The 13,058-nt window shown below is 39.9% G+C and overlaps 1 protein-coding gene across 15 annotated transcripts in view; it reads left to right on the top strand.

Annotated features, from left to right (window-relative positions):
* The window catches only part of LOC134221577 (collagen alpha chain CG42342), a 638,959-nt gene that overhangs the window by 543,931 nt on the left and 81,970 nt on the right, over nucleotides 1–13,058 (top strand). The gene's annotated exons all lie outside the window — the stretch shown is intronic.

The following is a 13,058-nucleotide window of genomic DNA, read 5'->3' as shown; positions in this document are numbered from 1 at the left end:
AATCTTCCTGTCAGAGCCCCGATTGTTGTTCATTGACTGGCTGGCAGCAACCCGGCGGACACCACCGTCGTCACCCGAAGGTGACGGGGCGCAGGGGAGCGTAATTCAATGACAATCAAATGTGTGCAAATTTGAACGCTTGGGTCACCGAATTAGAGTAGGTTCAACGTGGATCCACATCGTTAGGGTGCCTTTAGGTTCGTTCTGTTTTTTACATTTTAATTTAGTAATAAAAAACTAAAAGATTATTATTCTCTGCTTATTTTTTCCGATAAAAACTCCAAACATATGAAATATTTCATGCAGATAAGAAAAACTATTCGTTTTTTAACGGTTGAAGGATAAAAATATATTTTTCTTTCTAGAGCAGCTCCATACAGCTTCAAGAATCCAACACCCTATAAATCCCCAAACAGGTACGTATGCATAAATAACAGAAATTGTAGTTGGACGTGGTTGCTTTAATTTGTTCTCTTTTCACGTAACGCCAAGTAACACATCCACAGTAGACCTTTAAATGTTGCACTTTCCGTATATAGAAACTCGTAGTAATTAGCAGCCTTGCCGGGTCTGGGTTCGGACTGGTCGCGGACCAATGGCAGCCAGCACACTAATATCTATTGCGCACACCTGTGTTATCGTTGTGTAGCTGTAGTTCGTTGGTTTGGTTCTAACAGGACAAAACGGGAGAGGAAAAAGTCGAAAGGTAAGTTTAATTTGAATCTAATTTTTGCCCATTAATTCTCGCTTAGCAGCAGCGCACAGACTGACGACAGTTTGAAACTGACGACTATACTCGTACACGGTGGTTCAGGATGAAAATAGAAGCTGGGAATTAAAGCGAAATTTTCAAGTATTAGTCTCTAGACTGGATATGTATCTTCCGAATGTGGCATTGCCACCGTGCAGTATATTTTTTAGCTTTGACTGCATTATTGAACTACGACATTTCCAAATCGAAGATAATATCAATACCATAAGGTGCACAAGAGAGTCGATATGTTTTTTCTGGCAGGGCCATATGTTTCACCTCTTAGGGGAACTGCTCCTGGATTTCATCTCATGGCTCCGATATTCATCGAATCAAAAACAAATCAATGGAGAGGAACTTAAATTGTTTCTTATTTTTGTGATTTTTTCAGCAGTGAGCACGCTTGTTTGCAAAAAGAAACGACGAAATTGGTGCCGTATTTTTTTTTTGTTTCCCGATGAGATGAATATATGCTCAGCGAGATGGAGATCGGAACATTTCCCCTATTTATTATAAGGCTTAAACCTGGTTCAGTGATTAGACGGGGGTGATGAAATCGATCCCAATTGGTTTTTTTATCCGACTTTAAATCGCTTGTATAGCAACGTATCTTACCGCAAAGCTAGGCATGTGTCTAGAAGAATTATATTTTTGTTAACATTTTCCACCTTTTTGGATAATTGTGCTCTGACTGAAAAGTTTCCGATTCTCATGTGAATTATAGAAAAATGTCCAAAAGAATAGAAACAAGCACAAGAGCATATATAGTTACAAAAAAAAAACTCTATTCGTAATAACGCATCCGTAAACTGCGACAAATATGCAACTTTCGTATGCTTACGAGAAAAGTTACTTCTGGTTTTGGTATAAGTACCAATTTGCTCCATTTAATATCTGCTTCACATGATTGAATAAGATCACATTTGAAAAAAGGTTTCGTCTGTTGGGCAAGCTTGATGCATGAGGTTGGTCAAACAACTAACATCCTTGAAAACTTGCTCGTTCATAATTTCAGTTCAGTTGATCATTCATTCAATATTTCGTTTAATGTTTTCATTGTATTTTTTTGTGTCGTGAAAACAAAGTTATGGAGGCATCGTGCTATGTTGACTTCGTCTATGTTTTCTATTCCGGGGTACACTTTGCGATTGCGAAAATCTTAGAGCCTCACTCCAGACGCATCATGTTTTCGTGTTGTGCAGTTCTATTTTCTTTTCACTGAAGGAAGTTTTTCATGCTATTTTAATTACAACAGTGCTTCTCAGCGCTATTTGTATCTACTGACCATGTTACGATCTTTGCTTGGACCCGTGCCTTCGTTTTACGCTAGACCCGTTTGCGGAAGTAAAGTTCCGACAAGCGGTGGTAATCCTGCAGAGACCCTTGGAAAAACCGGCTTAGAAGGTCACGTCTTCACGCTCAGCAATGAGCATTAATAACTCAAGAGGAAGGGGAAGTCTCTGAACCCTCAACTTCCTTCTAAGAAACAAGGTTTCAAGACCGTCCTGCCAAAGCGCGGAAAAAATAGAAGGAAGCTGGAGACTTTAGATATTTCTTCCAACTCTAATATCGGAAATAATTCTTCTCCTATCAAACTGAGCAATCAGTTCGAATTCATTCATGACGAAATTGAGCAAATCGAATCTACCTCTACACACTTAAAAATAATTATGTATTTTTAGGTGCTGTGACACTGACATATACGAGCGTCACTTTTGACGTAAAATTAGGTGTTACTTTAATTGTAACTCTCAACCTTTCTGACAAAAAAATCGATGGATCAGAACGAGAATCTTAGATAGGCCCGCTGAGTGAGATCCCAACACGTTACCACTTAGCTATTTTCGTTTCTTGAAAGAGGGGTGCTCGAAGCAAAACTGCTTGTGCGTTTCGTGCGTCGCTGTTTAAGTTCCGTGACATGTAATTTTAAATCATTTGACATTGAAAAATATATGATTCGGTTTATGTCATGTGGTTTTGAGTCATTTTATTCAAATACGTCACCATTAATATTCATATTTTTTTTGGTGTGCCATGCGAAAAGCGAAGGATTCCGCCAATTGTAGTATCTGTTGCCGAGTTTTCTGAATTTAGACATGAGATTTTGAGTAACCTTCAGGGGATCAAGGTTTCATTTCAGATTGCCAGAAAGGGTGACTGCCGCGTTTTTCCGGGATCCTTTGACGATCGAAATCGTCTTCTTTAGTCTTCCTTCACTTTATTGCATTTATCGCTTTCTATCCACACTCCATCCCTGCCGGACATAAAGCATGAAGTCCTTGCTGCACTGCCAACAATCCATTGTTCGACAATCAGAAGCAGCAGATATGGGCTTTGTAGTTGATAACGAGAAAACGTCGTTTGCCCGAAAATCAACTGAATTCTATTTCGCCGAATTAGGTACACGTTTTTTGCCTTTCTCGTATACAAAGTATACGTAAAGGCTATATTTTCGCTCCAAAAACGAACTTTTGATTGGAGTCCCGGAGACCCATAGTGTTATATACCGATCGACTCAGCTAGACGAATTGAGGTGATGTCTGTGTGTATGTGTGTGTGTATGTGTGTGCGTATGTGTGTGTGTATGTGTGTGTGTATGTGTGTGTGTGTGTGTATGTGTGTGTGTATGTGTGTGCGCAAAATAATCTCACTCATTTTTCAGGCACTTATCCTTAACCGATTTGCTCGCAACAAGTTGCATTCAACGTAGAATCTTGTCCCATTGTTTCGTATTGAAAATTGGCCCAATCGGACTATGGGCTTCGGAATTATGGCCAAAATATATTTATGTATAAGAAAAATTCTCACTCACTTTTTAGGCACTTACTCTAAGCTGATTTTCTCGCAACAAGTTTTATTCGACGTAGAATCTTGCCCAATTGTTTCGTATTGAAAATTGGCCCAATCGGACTATGGGTTTCGAAGCTATGGCCAAAATTATTTTTGCCTTTCTCGTATACAAAGTATACGTAAAGGCTATATGTTCGCTCCAAAAACGAACTTTTGATTGGAGTCCCGGAGACCCATAGTGTTATATACCGATCGACTCAGCTCGACGAATTGAGGTGATGTCTGTGTGTATGTGTGTGTGTATGTGTATGCGTATGTGTGTGTATGTTTTTTTTTTTTTTTTTTACAAGGGTTAAAGGCCATCAAAAATCTGCGCGACAGACACCTCGAGCATCCACACTATTCTCGAAGGCGAACAGGGATGGGCTCCTCCCGACCTGCTAAAAATGTGCCTCCCGGATAAACCGGGTCCCTTATCTTCCTTGCCTCGATCCCCCCGGGACCACGGGATGCTGCGACTACTTCGGGGGGGGCTGTGCTCATGCACTTCTTCTAAAATTCCGGCCCCTAGCTTAGGCTAGTTCGCCGACTGGCTGGCTGAGATCCACTGCTACGTTGTCTCGATCCCTCGGCGGTCGTGCCGCAAACTTCCTCACTCGAATCCTCCTGACTTCCCCCGGCGTCGAGGGTGGTCCACCAGTTCCGGTGAAGGAAACTTCCGCACTGATGGTGCCCCGACTACCGGCGGCTATCGCAGGGGACGCTTTCGCGCATTGCGCCGACTTCGTCTTCGGGTTGCAGAGGTGGTCCGACACCCAAGTAACACCGAAAACATGATTTCAAATTGCATTATTATTATTTTGTTCTGCAAGAGTTTGTTTAAGGTTTTTCAGAACATATTTCGTTTCATATGAGTAATTTAAATTACATATCATACTTGTTTATACTTTTACCAATTTAAACGTTATTCTGACGCTTATAATACTTAATATGCAACCACATATACTTTCTCATCAACTTGTTTGATAAGTGTTTATCATGTATGCATAGTAACTGTATCCCAATGTTTGAAAGTTGTCAGAATTTGTATATCAAAACATGTTTCAAATCTCTTCTTCTTTACTGGTGTCGAATCCTACAACTGGAACACAATACTTAAAACCACAATAATCATTGAGTATTTCCACATTGAGGATTTCTAGTAGGCTATTTTATGCCACGAGCTTAATTTTTTTGTATACACTGGGGTTACTGTTTATACGTATGGATTTTATTACTTTCTCGGTATACCTCAATTTCAATACCATCTGATTTACCTTAATTTTTTTTCGCGAGTTAACTCATTGTTTCATTAAATCCGAAGACCAGAAACCTCCAGAAACAAATAGCGGAAAAGCAACCTTAGTGTAGCGGCAAAGAAACAATGATACTTTATACCAAGAGAATCATAAAAAGTTCTATCACGAAAAACCCATCAACCAGACCGAGAAAATATTCCGCCTCCTCCGGCCTTCACCAACTAGTATAAAAGTATCATCGTGTTAGGCTTATAAGAATTGTGACATACAATCGAAAATAATCCCACTCAAATAGTTATATTTGTTAGTGTTTATTGATAAAATGAGAAATGAAAGTAGAAATCAGGCTTGTTTATTAGAAAAATCAATATTTGTCCTTACAGTATTACAGTACTTATTTCAAATCAATCGAACTCATCCTTTTCTCAATATTTTGTATCAATCGATACAAGTTAAAATTATAAGAAACATGTATAAACTTCGTTTTCAATCAGGCGTTCTCCTGTTTCGGAGATGCTGCGATTGATCCTTCTGCAGATGATGTGGGATCGAATGTATCCACCGATGAAACCGAATCTTCCATAGGTACTTGTATTCAAATACAGGTGCATCATTAGATGCAATGTGTTCACGTTCAGGAGCGCCATCGATCGTCGTGTTGGTACCCTTCTTACGACGTCGTACATTCGTCACCCGTAGATTTCCATTACCTGTAAATCGGCTGATTTCCGTATGTTTGTTTCTCAAAAAAAGACTGAAAGATTTGTCACACTGTTCTTGGGTATATTCGTAATCTGCAGCACGAATTACACGGTGCACGAACTTCACGAACGTTGGGAAACATTCTCTGAAAGATCTGTTTTCCGATCTTTCGATACCTTTCACATTTCTGGATTGGCCCTTCCATGAAAACGGAAGCAGCACCGTAGGAACCAACATCTTTCGCAGCAAAAGTTTGAAAAACGGGCCACTGTCTCGCTTGCCATTCAAATTGAACACAAACTCAAAGTACGCAAAGATTTTGTTATTGATAGCTTGGGTTTCAAACTGTTCTCCAGTGTTAACAAATGATTTTCATTTGTGACTGAGAAGAATTCTTCGACTGTAGAGAAATCATCTTCTATTATTTTCCTTTTCTTGAGCGCTCTTGTTATGCGATAGATCATGGCCAGATTTCATACTCATAAATCGTTGAGTATCTGCCATGAAACTGGTAATTTTTACCAAAGCTGTTTCCATGTTACCTAAACGATTTAGGATTGAATCCAATTTCTGGGATATTTCATTTTTACCATCGTCTTCTGGATAATCCTCGGGGTTACTGGGTCGACGATTTGTACACTGGAGTTGTTACGCAATTGGTCACTTGTCGTTTTCTAAATGTCTCTGTACCATTATTATCCGATACAGCCATTGAAGCGAAGATGATCCGCTTGGTTGTATATCCATATACTGCATTGAGTCAATAGATCGCAACTGCGTTGATGCATTATTGGGGATTGATTAATCCCTGGTGATGATGTTTTCCATTGAAATTTGAATCAACGTACCATCCGAAAGCTGCAAATACTGCCCACCAAGCCCATCAACATGAGTTTGACTGGTGAACATGGCATTATTTTGCTGAAATAAAATAAAATAACATTTTTACTTGTTCGACAGTTTTATTTTGAAAACTACAGAAATTGTTTGAAATCAATGTATTTAAGATACCTCACAATCCATTTTATCGATAATTTATTTGTTTTTAATAAGACAAAACTAAGTCTAACTGCACATCGCCGGATGTTTATCCCAGAGAACAGCTACTTCGTTAAAACATGTTCAAATATTAGTATAGTTGGTTTCAGTGTAGCTTGTGGATAGTTGCAAGCTGACTAAAATGTTTTTCAAATTATAAGCATAGAATATATTATCAAGATAGCCAATAACATGTTACAGGCCCTAGGTCTGAACATAGCATAAATATTGTTACGCTTATAGAGACACTATACTGTATAGACGAGCAAAGGCATAATTTACGATCTAGGTACAATAGAAAAAGTTGCTCCCACACCTCACAAAAATGATTTCATTGATGCTTCTAATCTTCAATGCTGTTCTTTCAATCAAACTCGTTGAGCACTCTGTATCCGGTAGGCATGATATCCCTCACTGCAACATGACCAATTAGAATTTTAAACGAATATTTTATCTTGATATTGCGATTTGAAAACTGCCGCGTTGGCGGAACACCGGATTCATTGTGTATGGGGCTTCATATGCGTTGCAGATGTCAAAACGTCAAAACAAAACATGTACGTGAGAGTCAGGTGGCCACCGTTCGTAGCAAGAAGTTCAATAGGTATTTACTAAATTTCAACGGTGAAAAAATCCTGTTTTATTAATAAGTGTTACCTGTGTGAATTGATTTGAATGAAGAGACTCTCGTGAAGTGCCCTGATGGGAAAATACTTGGCTAGCTGCTGTCTGAAACGAAGACCCGACAATGTTTCGTGGAACGGGACGCACAGTAAACTTTTGCTTTTCGTGCGAATTCATAGAAATGCCTCCGAACTGCGTTACTTTTGGGAGCGCTGGAGCCAGGTGTGAACCAACTGTGGCTGAATTGTTGGTAACTTCTTCCGTTCTGTCCTAGCCAGTTCCAGTTGAAGAGCCAGCCAAATACGTAGAGATATTGGCTGGAAGTGCAGTGTTCGGTGAAAAAATAATGTTTCGTGTGTTGGTTCCAAGTGACTGTACTGTGGCGGTGGCAGCCAAGTTTGTGTTTTCTCGATCAATGCCCGCTGAATCTAGTGTGAGTTTCCGTGGAATAACATCCTGAGCACCGGTCGAAAGACGACCCAATATTGTATTTGTGGCGGATTCTGGCGTTTCTTGTAATACATACGAAATATGTGCAGCGGCTGATGTGCCGGAAATTAACTCATGATTTGCTGTTCCCTCAAGAATCATTGATGGGTTGACATTAGAAATCTGCAATTGAAGGTAAATAATTTTACTGAATATTCATGTTTGTCCGTGGTTTTAAAAAAAATGTACCTGTGCTCCATACTGAGGTACGGGTGATGCCAAACGATATGTTTTTGACTGAATTTTTGCTTTTTTGTCGGATGTGATCGCATTCCCATTGGGATTCGCACTGCATCTTCGGAATCAGTTATTGTTTCAATCTATGCATGGTTTCTCCGCTTGATCAAAGGTGGATGCTTTCGCAACAATTTTGCATTTTGTTGTTTCCAGTTTTTCACATCTGGCGTCGAATTTTCATCTTTTGCCAGAGTGATGAAATTATTTGGTAAAAATGTACTACATTATTTTCCACCCATTTTGATGGTACTACAGTTACACTCGGCTTTTGACTTTTAGATTTACGAGTTTGAACGACATAGAAAGACATTTTCACATTAAAATATATTTTTTTCGACAAACGAACAAGCGTCATTACAAGTCGCGTGTGCACTGTATTAATATGTTGCTGCTTCAATACAGTTCAACGGGAACACTATGTTCTACAAGTCGCACAGGCGTTACATAGAGCGTTGAAATACAAAACGAATTTTATGAAGCTTAAGTTCAAAGTTTATGTCAAATTTGCGTCTTATTTCGGTATCGTCTTCATACAACGCAACTTGTACCTACTACACAGAAACATTCTCGTGACTTTGAGACATGACCATACATCGACGGCCAAATGTTTTGCGACACGTTTGTTTGAATTCTCAATGTGTAAATTTATTAAAAATATAATTTGATTCTGTTATAGGCATGAATGATTGATGTTATCGAATTGTACGTTTTTAGAGATCAAGTAACAGCTTGACATGTTAAGTTAATGTCTGTCCATCCATGTGTATGAGTAATTACACAATCTTCAATTTTTAACCTTCCATATAGTAATTCTTTACTGCAAGTTTCATTTGATTGCGGACAAAGTTATGTTGATAACGATTGAGTGTGATTACGACTGGCTATTGCATTCAAAAGTAATGAAGAGAATCGTGTAGCTAATCAAAGATCTTGGTGCATGCTGATTAGTAAGTGAATCAAATTAGTTTTTGTTCTATGCCTTTCATACCTTTAGTGTACGTAAATATTATAGGATTGTTATGGCATGTGTTTAAATTGTGAAATTACACACTAATTTTATTTCGCTGGAAACCAGCAAAATTTTGCTTAATTCTCGTGCATTGTAACACCAGTAATGATTCCAGTAATATATTTGTTGCTGATCTAGCAGTAATTTCTGGTTTCTCAGCTAATCTGTGAAAGTATTTATTATAACCTTATTGACCTTAAAATTAAACAAAAAAGCGATCGAGAATTGTAAAAACAAAATATTTGTATCGTTATAATTTTGAATATAAGATATAAGGTTGCATTTGTTTTATCATACGATTCGGATATAATTGCATTTGTATTCTAATTCGAAATAGGATTAGGCCATCGTGATCCTTAGCCCGTTTCGGTCTGACCTAGAAATGAAAATTGAAATAACCCGTGTAGGCTCATTTTTCGTCCGATTGCATTAAATTTTCAGAGAAGAAGCGTCATCATGTCTATTTTTTGGTACATGGCTTTATTTGACCATGGTGCCAATCCGGCCGGAATTATTAAGGGGGGTCCTGGGTCAGGTGCAGTGAAAAGCAGGTCATTTTTTTAAAACCATTGATAAATGAACGAAAGTGACCAAAATGTTGATGCAAACGTGGTCAATCATCATTGACCAGCATCAGAAGTTAGTTTTGATACAATTGAATCACCAGGACATGTTCCGGGAACCTGGTTCCTGGGGTAGGACACTTTTCAAGTGATGTAACACCCAGTCTTGCGACATATCAAACTTCATGGTTTTGGAAGACAATCCTATTAGATGAGTTTTTGGGAGATTTTTGGACACATTGGCCACGTCCGAAAGTGTTCCTGGAGCCTGATTCCCTCAAGGAAGCGGACAAATTTTGATTAGCACCGAAACCCATACTAATTTGATACTAATTTCACCATTAATGAACGGATAACTTTAATCAGAACTTGTATTTGCTTGTACACATATAACTAGATCATATTAGTTACGTCTTCTGCATCTTAGAATTTTGCTTTCTTACTAAATAACACATGCTAGCCTGTACGATATCACCAGCCTAAACTAAGGAAAGGCAAATGAATCTGATGGAATTGAACACCGAAGCAGCTTTTTACCGGAGCTTATCGAAACTATGCCAGTAAACTGGAAGTAATTGGAGGTAATTTGCTAGCATGGTTCCGATAGCTTCCGGTAAGCAGCTGCTTCGGTGTCCTCTCGTCGTTCATTTTCATTAGATTCATTTGTCTTTCCTTCCTTAGCTCTGCGGTAAGATGGGAGGCTACAAAGCAAGGCTATGCTGAAGGAGGCTGTCTGATCCCTTGGTCTGGTCATGGAAATTTAGGTTGAAAATGTTCTCGACTTCCTAGGGCATAAAGTATCATCGTGTTAGCCTCTGTGGATATACGAATGCAAAATTGCTAACTAAGCTTAGAAACCTCGCTGTTAATAACTGAGGAAGCGTTGAATAAACACTCAGCTGCTAGGTGGCAATGTCCCAGTGGGGGATGTAATGCCAATAAGAATAAGAAGAAGTAATTTGCCTTTCAATAAGAGATTCTGCTATGTACCGAAATTAGAGTTTCTTCTTTTGGTTACAAAAAATCTTTGGAAACATCTGTTGAAAAAAGCTTCCTATCGCACACACAATTTCTTCAACAAAATTTCAAGATAACAGCTTTCAAAATGATACCTGTCACTAATGATCTTCCAGAATTACAGCAATTTACTGAATCCGTTCCAGTAATTCATTTTGCATCAAATTAAGAAAATTGTTTTGTATAGCATTAGAAATCATATCATAACACTTGTAATATTCAGTGTTGGGCCACCATCATTGAAGATGTTCCGAAAACACAATAAATTTCTTAAAATTTATAATATGTAATTTTACGGAGTATTATATTAATTGCCACTCGAAAGTAATGCGAAACATTAAATTATTACAAGCAAATATGCCATATAATGTAACAATGTTAGCACATAATCTGATTGGTGATCAGCGTCAAATGAATTATTCTTTCATTTTAAATTACGGAGGCACAACTATCACCTTTGCAGTAAATCTGAAAGCGCATTAAATTTCACTTCATATTTTGTTAACTTTCAATTGTTTGCTTCCCTACATATTTTCAATAATAATCATATTGCCATTTCTCCTTTTGCTCGATTTTCATTGTATACTAAGCGTTGACTAATTCCTTTTTGTAACATTATTTTGATTTGATACATCTGAATGTTTGAAATGAAACTAAAAACAAAAACGAGAAAGGCAAAATCAGGACAAGCAACAAAAGTCTCAATATGAATGACTTTTTATGACATAATACAAACCATATTATTACATGTTCATACTAAAAAAACAATGTTCGTTAACAGTCTCAACATTCTTAATCATAACATTGTAGATTTGTCAAATAGGCTCCACCTTCTGCGCTTTTTCAATCATATAGTGGTATGAGATACGGTTTTCTGATATAACTGCAAAACTTTACTGTTGGTTTTATAGGAGCAATTGAAATCAATATGAAACATGTTGTGTTACTTGGGCAGTTCCGGTGGTGGATGACGTCCGCACTGGCGGTGCCCTACATACCCGAAGCACTTCCTCTTCTTTCTTCTTTCTTCAGCAGGTTGACTGATCGAGTGCCGAAGTCGGTCCGACGATTCCGGTTGGCAGAAGACTTCCGGTTCACCGACGACCTGAGGCCAAACACTGCTCACTATGCTGGATTTTCCTCCGAGCCGACCCTTGCTTGCTGGTCCCTTCTCCATCGACGCTGCAGCTCTGACATTATTTGTGTCACAACTCTGGTTACCGCATGCCACGTACCTTCATCGCGACACATTCGCTCTGCGATGTTGTCCGCCCTTATGGCAGGCATTCTCCTACGTGCCTCCGCAAACCTCGGGCAGTCGAATATCACGTGCTCTGGAGTCTCCTCTACTTTGATACACGCCGGGCAGAATGGCGATGATGCATGGCCACACCGGTGCAAATATTGGCGGAAACAACCGTGTCCGGACAGGAACTGTGTGAGGTAAAAGTTCACCTCACCATGCTCCCTGTTCACCCACGTCGACACATTGGGGATGAGCCGATGGGTCCACCTTCCATTATCCGCATTGTCCCACTCCTGCTGCCACTTCACCATAGAGTCCAGTCTTACCGCCTTCCTCACATTTCTGGTATCCCTCCGTTGGTAGCACTCGATGTCCTCTGCTAGGGTTATGCAGACTGGAATCATCCCTGCGATAACGCAAACTGCCTCCGAGGAAATGGTTCGGTACGCACTCGCGACTCGAACGGCCATTAGGCGAAACACGCTGTTCAACTTTCTGCGGTTACGTTTCGTCTTGAGCGCAGCTCCCCAGGCTGGAGCTCCGTACCTCAGTATCGAGGATGCTACTGCTGCCAGAAGACGCCTACTGCTGCTTTTAGGACCACCCACGTTCGGCATGATCCTTGCAAACGCACTGACCATTTTAGATGCCTTTTCACAGGAATAGTCTACATGGGTGTTGAAATTCAACCGGTCGTCGATCATCACTCCTAGATGCCTCAAAGCCCGCACGGACGGTATGTTGTGCCCTCCTATGGTAAGCTGGATCCGCTGGATCTCGCGGCAGTTGCTAACCAGCATCACTTCTGTTTTGTGGTGAGCAAGCTGCAGTTTGACTCCATTCATCCAGTTTTCAACTGCGTCGGTCGTCTCCGCCACCAGCATTTCTACCTCTTCCAGCGACTCTCCGGTTATCGTTAGAACGACATCATCCGCGAATCCGAAAATCTTCACGCCTTTGGGCAACTTCAGTTTTAGAACTCCGTTATACATAATGTTCCACAGCGTCGGGCCTAGAATGGAACCTTGCGGAACACCTGCGGTAACCCTAATCGACTTCTGCCCCGAATTCGTTTCGTAAACCAGGATCCGGTTCTGGAAGTAACTTTCAATGATTCTACACAAGTAGTCAGGAGCCCGCATACCGTGCAGCGCTGCGGCGATAGCCTCCCAGCTGGCACTGTTAAAAGCGTTTTTGACGTCAATCGTTACTACAGCGCAGAATCGATTGCCGCGCCTCTTCTTCTTGGCCGCTTTCTCTGAAACTTCAATGACCGTCCTGATTGCGTCCACCG

The sequence above is a fragment of the Armigeres subalbatus genome, chromosome 1, assembly GCF_024139115.2.
Source record: "Armigeres subalbatus isolate Guangzhou_Male chromosome 1, GZ_Asu_2, whole genome shotgun sequence".
Taxonomy (NCBI): Eukaryota; Metazoa; Arthropoda; class Insecta; order Diptera; family Culicidae; genus Armigeres; species Armigeres subalbatus.
This window is presented reverse-complemented; position numbering and strand designations above follow the sequence as displayed.